The sequence below is a fragment of the Polistes dominula genome, unplaced genomic scaffold (assembly GCF_049000335.1).
Source record: "Polistes dominula isolate Pdom_NZ unplaced genomic scaffold, Pdom_raw_medaka contig_24, whole genome shotgun sequence".
Classification (NCBI taxonomy): domain Eukaryota; kingdom Metazoa; phylum Arthropoda; class Insecta; order Hymenoptera; family Vespidae; genus Polistes; species Polistes dominula.
This window is the reverse complement of record NW_028301150.1, coordinates 1,771-12,552: the sequence shown is the minus strand read 5'-3', so window position 1 is coordinate 12,552 and position 10,782 is coordinate 1,771. Positions and strand designations below refer to the sequence as shown.

Below are 10,782 nucleotides of genomic sequence, written 5' to 3'. Positions count from 1 at the left end.
GCCACCTATCGGTACTAGATATTACTTCAATGTACCGACTAGTAAATTTAGGCTGCCATCTAGCAGAAGTAAATGTTACTATGTCTTACCGATTAATAGAATATGTTTCGCCATCTAGACAAAAGATAAAACATAACTAGGATAAAATCAAGATGGCTACCTGTCAATGTACTTTTAATACCATAAATACAGGCTATGTGCAGTGTAAAGTATTTAATTAAAAAAATCCTTTTAGTGATGCAATAATCAAGTGAATAATATTTTTTATTTATAATAATTCGTTTCATATTCTTTATTTAGTGATCGCCAATTCTGGATGAAAATAATTAAACTGGATAAAGTGCTGTGGGACAGTGTTATGTCATAACCTTAGAAAAATAATTTTCTTAATTAAATCCGAGAATGCAGATGAATTCCAGACGTTCTTTTTATCAAATTATTATAACAAATACTAGTAAGTAAAGTATATATTTTGTTATACGAAATTCTACTAATTATTAAAATATATGGATTATTTTGCCTTTTAACTTTATGCATTATCTAAACATTTTCTCCCTTTTCAAACTTATTTTTGTATTTATATAAACTACTTTTTAAAATATTTTTAGATCAGCATGCAGATCTATATTTTTAATTCCAATCCAAGAACATTATACATACTCACGAGAAGAAGAATTCATTACACCATTCGATAAATGGATATATATATTTCATTTTCTTACGACTAACGATTAAAAGATTTGCATTGATTATGCCATCCGAATAAGAGTTTTATTCTATAATATTATGTAAATAGAATGCAGCTGCAGTAACAAAGAATAATCAAGACAAGAATGTGTCAAAAGGTAAGCATTGCAATCTTGTATTTGTAAAAAACAAACCTATATCAAACTGATTGATAAACTGATTCATTTAACAGGATAGGTAAATAATTTGACTAGAAATGCCTAATCATTATTATCAAGATTGATAAGAAGAATTCAACAATACTGCAACTAACATTATTATATTAAACACTTATATGTCTATTTTGCACCCCACAATAATACACATGCACATACACAAAAAAGGATTTCTTGTATAAACTGTTGTGCTGCGACTTATCATCGTCGACTGTATCGACATATAATTTTATATAAATGAACGGGGTGATTAATTGGATCAAAGAAAATGTAAAATCAGAAAGGAATTTGCCTCGACTGTGTCTTTTATGTTAGATCATCATCATCATCAGCAGCAGCATCATCATTAATATATACTCTATATATACACATACATATTTCAATTCTCTTGCGTGACCATAAGAGTATAATTTCATGGAAAATTAATTATTATATAACAAAATATTTCGATGCATGTACAATTATATGTAGTAGTAGTAATTCATGTTACAGTAATCGACTTTTATTAACTGAACAACAAAAAAAGTGACATATTTATGAATTATTTTTAAAAGATTACATAAACACACTTGCAAAATAAATATTGTTTCAGATAATAAAAGTATTATTATTATTATTATTATTATTATTATTATTATTATTATTATTATTATTATTATTATTATTATAATTAATTTTGTGGTTACGGATTAATGATAAAAAAACATTTCTTATTATTTGAATTTTCGCGGGCAACATATTGCTGAGGAAAAAATCAAGATGGCTGCCGTGTCGTGTACTACCACGTGCACTATTAAATATTTAATTAAAGAAATGCAATAGTGATGCAATCATAATCAAAAGAATAATATTTTGTATTTAGAATAATTCTTTTCATATTCTCTTCTCTTTTTAGTGATTAGTGATTGCCAATTCTGGATGAAAATAGTTACAAATGGGATGTATTGGTGTGTGTGGTACAATAGTATTACGTCATAACCAAAGGAAAATAATTTTCTTTATTAAATCCGAGTATATATAGATGAATTCAGGATGTTCTCATTATATCAAATTATTTTAACAAATATTAGTTACTACTAAGGTACATCTATATGTATTTTGTTATACGAAATTTTACTTATTATTAAAATATATGTGTGGATTAGTTTGTCTCTTAACTTTATGCATTATCTAAACATTTCTGTCCCTTTTCTTAGCAAAACAACTTTACATGCAATTCCATCACACCAACTTTCCACGCACACCAATGACACCATTCAAAAGGAGAGAATCCACACGATCATGAGGGTTTTTCTTTAACCATCACTTCAACTTTCCACGCAATCCTATGACTCCATCCATAACCAAATATCCCATACAGTCATGAGGGATTTTTTAACCATCACTTCAATTCTGCACGCAATTCCAGTTTAATGCACTCTGTGTTCTTATCATACTTGCACTGCGAGAAAATAATATATGTATATAGTGTAATATTTTATCAAAAGAATACGAGAAGAAATGTATATCTTAGTTATCATCACAAGATATATGGATAACACGCGTGGCAAATACATTATTATATTTCCGACATTCAATTCATGTCAAAATTTTTTATCAAGTTTTACGTACAAACGGTAATAGAAGATAATACTTTTTTTTAATGGCTGATAAGAAAAATTGATGTATTTGTTAATAAATATCTTCTTTTGCAGGGAATTTCATTTCATTACTATTATTATGGAAAAAGAATATGCAGATGCTATTATTAAAAACTAATCTAGACAAAAATATGTAAAGAGGTAAATATTATAATACCATAAAAATACATTTATTTTGTTATCATATAGTATAAATGATTGGGATTTTATTAACTTTTTAATCAATTAATAAAAATGTTTATTAGGAAATTAGTCTTTTATCACCGACTGGTAAGGAGAATATGTATCGCCATCTAGCAGCGGTACTAGCTATTACTTCATTGTACCGACTGGTAAAATTATGCTGTTATCATCAAATGATGGAAATATTTAATTCACTTACCGACAAGTACAATATGTTTCTTCATCTAGACGAAAGAAAATACATCGCGCTTGGACACAATCAAGATGGCCACCTGCCATTGTATACTGCCACGTGCAATAAAGTTAAGTATTTAATTACAAAAAATTCAATAGTGATGCTTTAATTAAGTGAATAATATTGTTTTTATTTACAATAATAATTCAGTGTTCATATTCTATTCTTTTTTTTAGTGATTAGTGCTCGGCAATTCAGCTTAAGAAGAAAACCATTGGACTTGATGTGTGATATCTTGTGAAGAAAAAAAAACCATTGGACTTGAAGTGTAATATCTTGTGAAGAAAAAAAAACCATTGGACTTGATGTGTGATATCTTGTGAAGAAAAAAAAACCATTGGACTTGATGTAAGATATCAATGCTTAAGAAGAAAACCATTGGATTTGTGTTTGTGATGTAAAAAAGAAAACCTTTGTACTTATTATTATTATTATTATGTTAAGTTAAAAGGAATATCATTGTACTTACTATTATTATGTAAATGTAAAAAGAATATTATTGCACTGTACAGGTGGACAGGTCGACAGGAAAAGTATACCATTGCACTTTAAAGGTTACTTGTCGACTTACAAAGTATACCATTGCACACTTGAGGTTACTTTGGATTACCACGTTTTGTGTCAAATTTTATTTCTTTTTTATCACCTATCCTATCATCCAAGCCATTTAATTTTCCTTTAATAAAATCAACCATTACATGTAAGTATTAATTATTGTAAATGTTACAAGTTAAGAAACTTATATGTTTTTTTTGGTCGTATAAGGTATTTTTTTTTTATTTATAATGCATGAACATTTTAATAGAAATATTTTAGTAGACAATTGAATTTATTATTAACATATATACATTTTAGCATATTAATGAAATATTTTTGAAATAGAAAGTTTAGAATAGCATTGAATTGAAAGTTATGTTAACTGAAATAGAAAATCATTGCAGTTGTGGTTATGTCACTGTTTATACTTGCACTAGAAGCAAACCATATATAGAGTAGTAATATTTTATGAAAAGAATATTAGATAGAAAAAATGTTTCCTAGTTATCACAAATTAAGAAAAGAAATGGTTAATTACATTCTAATGTTTGCAGTTCTTACTATATGTACTAAATTTATTAATTTACACTTATTTTATTAGGAATAGACTAAGAGCATAAAAATGTATATATTTGTATGAATTCATTTGTGTTTTTTTTTGTAGAAATACCATCATGTATTTTATAATGAAAATAGGATGTTGTTTAAAGAAGTAAGTATTATAATATTGTTTAAAATACATTTATTTTTGTCATATAAAACGTGAATTAATATAATATAATTAATGTTTGTATAAGTTTACATAAATTTTTACTTTAGTTACCGACTGGTAGAGAGAATATGTATCGCCATCTAGACGACGAAAGAAAACACATCTCTAGGACAAATTCAAGATGGCTACCTGCTGTCACATTGTACTTTTGTGTAAAGTATTGTGTAGTAAAGTGTAAAGTATTTAATTAACAAAATTTCTTACAGTGATGCAATCATAATTAAGTGAATAATATTGTTTTTATTTATAATAATTCTTTTCTTATTCTCTTCTCTTTTTTTGCAGTGATCACCAATTCACCTTAAGAAGAAACCCATTGGACTTGATGTTTGATATCTTGTGAAGAAAAAAAAACCATTGGACTTGACGTTTGATATTTCCTTAAGAAGAAATCCATTTAACTTGATGTTAGATATCTGCTTAAGAAGAAAACCATTGGATTTGTGTTTGTGATCTACAAAAGAAAACCATTGTACTTATTATTATTAGTATTATGTTAACTTAAGAAGAATATCATTGTACTTACTATTATTATGTAAATGTAAAAAGAATATTATTGCACTGTACAGGTGGACAGGTCGACAGGAAAAGTATACCATTGCACTTTAAAGAAGGTTACTTGTCGACTTACAAAGTATACCATTGCACACTTGAGGTTACTTTGGATTACCACGTTTTGTGTCAAATTTTATTTCTTTTTTATAACCTATCCTATCATCCAAGCCATTGAAATTTTCCTTTAATGAAATCAACCATTATATGTAATTATTAATTATTGTAAAATTTAATTATGAAACAAATTTATGTGTTTTTTGTGGTATAAGGAATTTTTTTTTAATGCATGAACATTTTAATAGAGAATTGAATTTATTATAAACACAAACCTTTTAGCATATTAAATAATTATGTAATAACCACGTGAGTTGTACATATAATGAACGGAACGTGTTAATTTAATAACCATTGCACTAAAGGTTATGTAAAAAGTTAAATAGAAAACCATTGCACTTGAGAGAGAGGTTATATGTAATTAAAATAGCAAATCATTTCACTAAGTATGGATATGTTAGCATAAGAAAAATATCACTTTACTTGTAGACATATATGTGTAATAACGTATAATGAAAATTATTAATTTTTTTAAGAGGCTATATCACGTTAGAAAGATAAAATTGGCACGTCTCGTGGTTATGTTACTTTCAAGAAGAAATAAATCATTGCACATAATAGATTTGACTATATTACAATAAATAGACGAGCACTGCACATTAGTTTATAAAAGATTTTAAACAACAACAACAACAAGAATATTTGCACTTGTGTATATAATAAGATAGAATAAAAAAAAAATAAAAGGCAATGTAATTTTAAAGTAAAGTAATGGATGTCATGCGAGATTGACAAGAGGGAGAAGCCATTACAACTTGATGTATGTCAGCTGTACAGTTCATTTGCATATATAATTACGAGATGGCGTCTTGAACTCGGTAGCGTTGGGCTTGCCAATAAAGTATAAAGGGAGGTGCAAAGCGCATGTATTTCAACGCATCGGGGTGCGACCCCGACTCTGCAGAAGCAGAGTACTCCTGTGGCTGCGCTCAGGAGCAGGTTGCAATACACGCTTAGGCCTGAGCGTTGTATTCAGCTTGCTCCTGAGAATGACAGCCTTTGGAAAATGGGATGATGAGGAGTAGTAGTAGTAGTTGCATGTAGTAGTAGCTTGAAATAGTAGTAGTAGTAGTAGAAGTATGAAATAGTAGAAGCATGAAATAATAGTAGTAGTAGTAGTAGTAAAGAATTAGAATAAAAAAATTGGGGGTCTTCTAGTATTAGAGGGGGCCTGGTCTCTAGTTAATGGGGTGGCAATCAATCGTGAGGCCGTGCCTGTAGCCGATTTTACAGGTCAAGGTCATCGAAGGTCAAGGACATCCAGGGCAAGGTCGCGCGCGAGTTTCATTCATTATGTGGGTCAAGGTCACGCGCGAGGGTTCGTTCATTATGTGTGTGTGCGTTTTAATATTCACGCGCGCGAGGGTTAAGTCAGTATGTGTGTATCAATTTACTTATTTATTTTTTTTTTTTTATTGGGTTTATTAGGAGTTTGTGTGTTTATGTTTTTTTTTGGGTGTAGTTAGAATTTGTGTATATGTTTTTTTGTGGGTTTTTAAGAGTTTGTGTATATGTTTTTTTGGGTATTTTAAAAGTTTGTGTATATGTTTTTTTGGGAATTTAAAAAGTTTGTGTATATGTTTTTTTGGGTTTTTTCAGAGTTTGTGTATATGTTTTTTTGGGTATTTTAAGAGTTTGTGTAAATGTTTTTTTTGTTTTTTCAGAGTTTGTGAATATGTTTTTTTGGGGTTTTTCAGAGTTTGTGTATATGTTTTTTTGTGGTTTTTTAAGAGTTTGTGTATATGTTTTTTTGGGTTTTTTCAGAGTTTTTGTATATGTTTTTTTGGGTATTTTAAAAGTTTGTGTATATGTTTTTTTGGGTTTTTTCAGAGTTTGTGTATATGTTTTTTTGGGTTTTTTCAGAGTTTGTGTATATGTTTTTTTGGGTATTTAAAAAGTTTGTGTATATGTTTTTTTGGGTTTTTTCAGAGTTTGTGTATATGTTTTTTTGGGTTTTTTCAGAGTATGTGTATATGTTTTTTTGGGTTTTTTCAGAGTTTGTGTATATGTTTTTTTGGGTTTTTTCAGAGTTTGTGTATATGTTTTTTTTGGTATTTTAAAAGTTTGTGTATATGTTTTTTTGGGTTTTTTCAGAGTTTGTGTATATGTTTTTTTGGGTATTTTAAGAGTTTGTGTATATGTTTTTTTGGGTATTTTAAGAGTTTGTGTATATGTTTTTTAGGGTATTTTAAAAGTTTGTGTATATGTTTTTTTGGGTTTTTTCAGAGTTTGTGTATATGTTTTTTTGGGTTTTTTCAGAGTTTGTGTATATGTGTTTTTGGGTTTTTTCAGAGTTTGTGTATATGTTTTTTTGGGTATTTGAAAAGTTTGTGTATATGTTTTTTTGGGAATTTAAAAAGTTTGTGTATATGTTTTTTTGGGTTTTTTCAGAGTTTGTGTATATGTTTTTTTGGGTATTTTAAGAGTTTGTGTAAATGTTTTTTTTGTTTTTTCAGAGTTTGTGAATATGTTTTTTTGGGGTTTTTCAGAGTTTGTGTATATGTTTTTTTGTGGTTTTTTAAGAGTTTGTGTATATGTTTTTTTGGGTTTTTTCAGAGTTTTTGTATATGTTTTTTTGGGTATTTTAAAAGTTTGTGTATATGTTTTTTTGGGTTTTTTCAGAGTTTGTGTATATGTTTTTTTGGGTTTTTTCAGAGTTTGTGTATATGTTTTTTTGGGTATTTAAAAAGTTTGTGTATATGTTTTTTTGGGTTTTTTCAGAGTTTGTGTATATGTTTTTTTGGGTTTTTTCAGAGTTTGCGTCAGGGTTGCGTCAGGGTTGCGTCAGGGTTGCGTCAGGGTTGCGTCAGGGTTGCGTCAGGGTTGCGTCAGGGTTGCGTCAGGGTTGCGTCAGGGTTGCGTCAGGGTTGCGTCAGGGTTGCGTCAGGGTTGCGTCAGGGTTGCGTCAGGGTTGCGTCAGGGTTGCGTCAGGGTTGCGTCAGGGTTGCGTCAGGGTTGCGTCAGGGTTGCGTCAGGGTTGCGTCAGGGTTGCGTCAGGGTTGCGTCAGGGTTGCGTCAGGGTTGCGTCAGGGTTGCGTCAGGGTTGCGTCAGGGTTGCGTCAGGGTTGCGTCAGGGTTGCGTCAGGGTTGCGTCAGGGTTGCGTCAGGGTTGCGTCAGGGTTGCGTCAGGGTTGCGTCAGGGTTGCGTCAGGGTTGCGTCAGGGTTGCGTCAGGGTTGCGTCAGGGTTGCGTCAGGTTGCGTCAGGTTGCGTCAGGGTTGCGTCAGGGTTGCGTCAGGGTTGCGTCAGGGTTGCGTCAGGGTTGCGTCAGGGTTGCGTCAGGGTTGCGTCAGGGTTGCGTCAGGGTTGCGTCAGGGTTGCGTCAGGGTTGCGTCAGGGTTGCGTCAGGGTTGCGTCAGGGTTGCGTCAGGGTTGCGTCAGGGTTGCGTCAGGGTTGCGTCAGGGTTGCGTCAGGGTTGCGTCAGGGTTGCGTCAGGGTTGCGTCAGGGTTGCGTCAGGGTTGCGTCAGGGTTGCGTCAGGGTTGCGTCAGGGTTGCGTCAGGGTTGCGTCAGGGTTGCGTCAGGGTTGCGTCAGGGTTGCGTCAGGGTTGCGTCAGGGTTGCGTCAGGGTTGCGTCAGGGTTGCGTCAGGGTTGCGTCAGGGTTGCGTCAGGGTTGCGTCAGGGTTGCGTCAGGGTTGCGTCAGGGTTGCGTCAGGGTTGCGTCAGGGTTGCGTCAGGGTTGCGTCAGGGTTGCGTCAGGGTTGCGTCAGGGTTGCGTCAGGGTTGCGTCAGGGTTGCGTCAGGGTTGCGTCAGGGTTGCGTCAGGGTTGCGTCAGGGTTGCGTCAGGGTTGCGTCAGGGTTGCGTCAGGGTTGCGTCAGGGTTGCGTCAGGGTTGCGTCAGGGTTGCGTCAGGGTTGCGTCAGGGTTGCGTCAGGGTTGCGTCAGGGTTGCGTCAGGGTTGCGTCAGGGTTGCGTCAGGGTTGCGTCAGGGTTGCGTCAGGGTTGCGTCAGGGTTGCGTCAGGGTTGCGTCAGGGTTGCGTCAGGGTTGCGTCAGGGTTGCGTCAGGGTTGCGTCAGGGTTGCGTCAGGGTTGCGTCAGGGTTGCGTCAGGGTTGCGTCAGGGTTGCGTCAGGGTTGCGTCAGGGTTGCGTCAGGGTTGCGTCAGGGTTGCGTCAGGGTTGCGTCAGGGTTGCGTCAGGGTTGCGTCAGGGTTGCGTCAGGGTTGCGTCAGGGTTGCGTCAGGGTTGCGTCAGGGTTGCGTCAGGGTTGCGTCAGGGTTGCGTCAGGGTTGCGTCAGGGTTGCGTCAGGGTTGCGTCAGGGTTGCGTCAGGGTTGCGTCAGGGTTGCGTCAGGGTTGCGTCAGGGTTGCGTCAGGGTTGCGTCAGGGTTGCGTCAGGGTTGCGTCAGGGTTGCGTCAGGGTTGCGTCAGGGTTGCGTCAGGGTTGCGTCAGGGTTGCGTCAGGGTTGCGTCAGGGTTGCGTCAGGGTTGCGTCAGGGTTGCGTCAGGGTTGCGTCAGGGTTGCGTCAGGGTTGCGTCAGGGTTGCGTCAGGGTTGCGTCAGGGTTGCGTCAGGGTTGCGTCAGGGTTGCGTCAGGGTTGCGTCAGGGTTGCGTCAGGGTTGCGTCAGGGTTGCGTCAGGGTTGCGTCAGGGTTGCGTCAGGGTTGCGTCAGGGTTGCGTCAGGGTTGCGTCAGGGTTGCGTCAGGGTTGCGTCAGGGTTGCGTCAGGGTTGCGTCAGGGTTGCGTCAGGGTTGCGTCAGGGTTGCGTCAGGGTTGCGTCAGGGTTGCGTCAGGGTTGCGTCAGGGTTGCGTCAGGGTTGCGTCAGGGTTGCGTCAGGGTTGCGTCAGGGTTGCGTCAGGGTTGCGTCAGGGTTGCGTCAGGGTTGCGTCAGGGTTGCGTCAGGGTTGCGTCAGGGTTGCGTCAGGGTTGCGTCAGGGTTGCGTCAGGGTTGCGTCAGGGTTGCGTCAGGGTTGCGTCAGGGTTGCGTCAGGGTTGCGTCAGGGTTGCGTCAGGGTTGCGTCAGGGTTGCGTCAGGGTTGCGTCAGGGTTGCGTCAGGGTTGCGTCAGGGTTGCGTCAGGGTTGCGTCAGGGTTGCGTCAGGGTTGCGTCAGGGTTGCGTCAGGGTTGCGTCAGGGTTGCGTCAGGGTTGCGTCAGGGTTGCGTCAGGGTTGCGTCAGGGTTGCGTCAGGGTTGCGTCAGGGTTGCGTCAGGGTTGCGTCAGGGTTGCGTCAGGGTTGCGTCAGGGTTGCGTCAGGGTTGCGTCAGGGTTGCGTCAGGGTTGCGTCAGGGTTGCGTCAGGGTTGCGTCAGGGTTGCGTCAGGGTTGCGTCAGGGTTGCGTCAGGGTTGCGTCAGGGTTGCGTCAGGGTTGCGTCAGGGTTGCGTCAGGGTTGCGTCAGGGTTGCGTCAGGGTTGCGTCAGGGTTGCGTCAGGGTTGCGTCAGGGTTGCGTCAGGGTTGCGTCAGGGTTGCGTCAGGGTTGCGTCAGGGTTGCGTCAGGGTTGCGTCAGGGTTGCGTCAGGGTTGCGTCAGGGTTGCGTCAGGGTTGCGTCAGGGTTGCGTCAGGGTTGCGTCAGGGTTGCGTCAGGGTTGCGTCAGGGTTGCGTCAGGGTTGCGTCAGGGTTGCGTCAGGGTTGCGTCAGGGTTGCGTCAGGGTTGCGTCAGGGTTGCGTCAGGGTTGCGTCAGGGTTGCGTCAGGGTTGCGTCAGGGGTTGCGTCAGGGTTGCGTCAGGGTTGCGTCAGGGTTGCGTCAGGGTTGCGTCAGGGTTGCGTCAGGGTTGCGTCAGGGTTGCGTCAGGGTTGCGTCAGGGTTGCGTCAGGGTTGCGTCAGGGTTGCGTCAGGGTTGCGTCAGGGTTGCGTCAGGGTTGCGTCAGGGTTGCGTCAGGGTTGCGTCAGGGTTGCGTCA

At 38.2% G+C, this 10,782-nt stretch overlaps 2 long non-coding RNA genes across 12 annotated transcripts; one reads left to right on the top strand and one right to left on the bottom strand.

Moving 5' to 3' along the window:
• The first annotated feature begins 128 nt into the window (after window positions 1–128).
• LOC107071448 (uncharacterized) lies at window positions 129–4,955 on the top strand. Of its 11 annotated transcripts, none has more exons than XR_016178267.1 (9): window positions 129–204; window positions 301–454; window positions 609–845; window positions 920–2,518; window positions 2,597–2,683; window positions 2,788–3,027; window positions 3,137–3,660; window positions 4,162–4,209; window positions 4,317–4,955. It is a non-coding gene; the product is annotated as an uncharacterized LOC107071448 (long non-coding RNA). The 11 variants fall into 11 exon arrangements; XR_016178268.1 differs by having other exon boundaries at window positions 136–209; XR_016178265.1 differs by having other exon boundaries at window positions 145–454; window positions 2,788–2,874; window positions 2,954–3,027.
• Window positions 4,438–5,707, bottom strand: LOC149030758 (uncharacterized). The gene is made up of 3 exons (XR_016178272.1): window positions 5,154–5,707; window positions 4,796–5,006; window positions 4,438–4,723 (listed from the first exon to the last, which is right to left on the bottom strand). It is a non-coding gene; the product is annotated as an uncharacterized LOC149030758 (long non-coding RNA).
• Window positions 5,708–10,782: the final 5,075 nt, after the last annotated feature.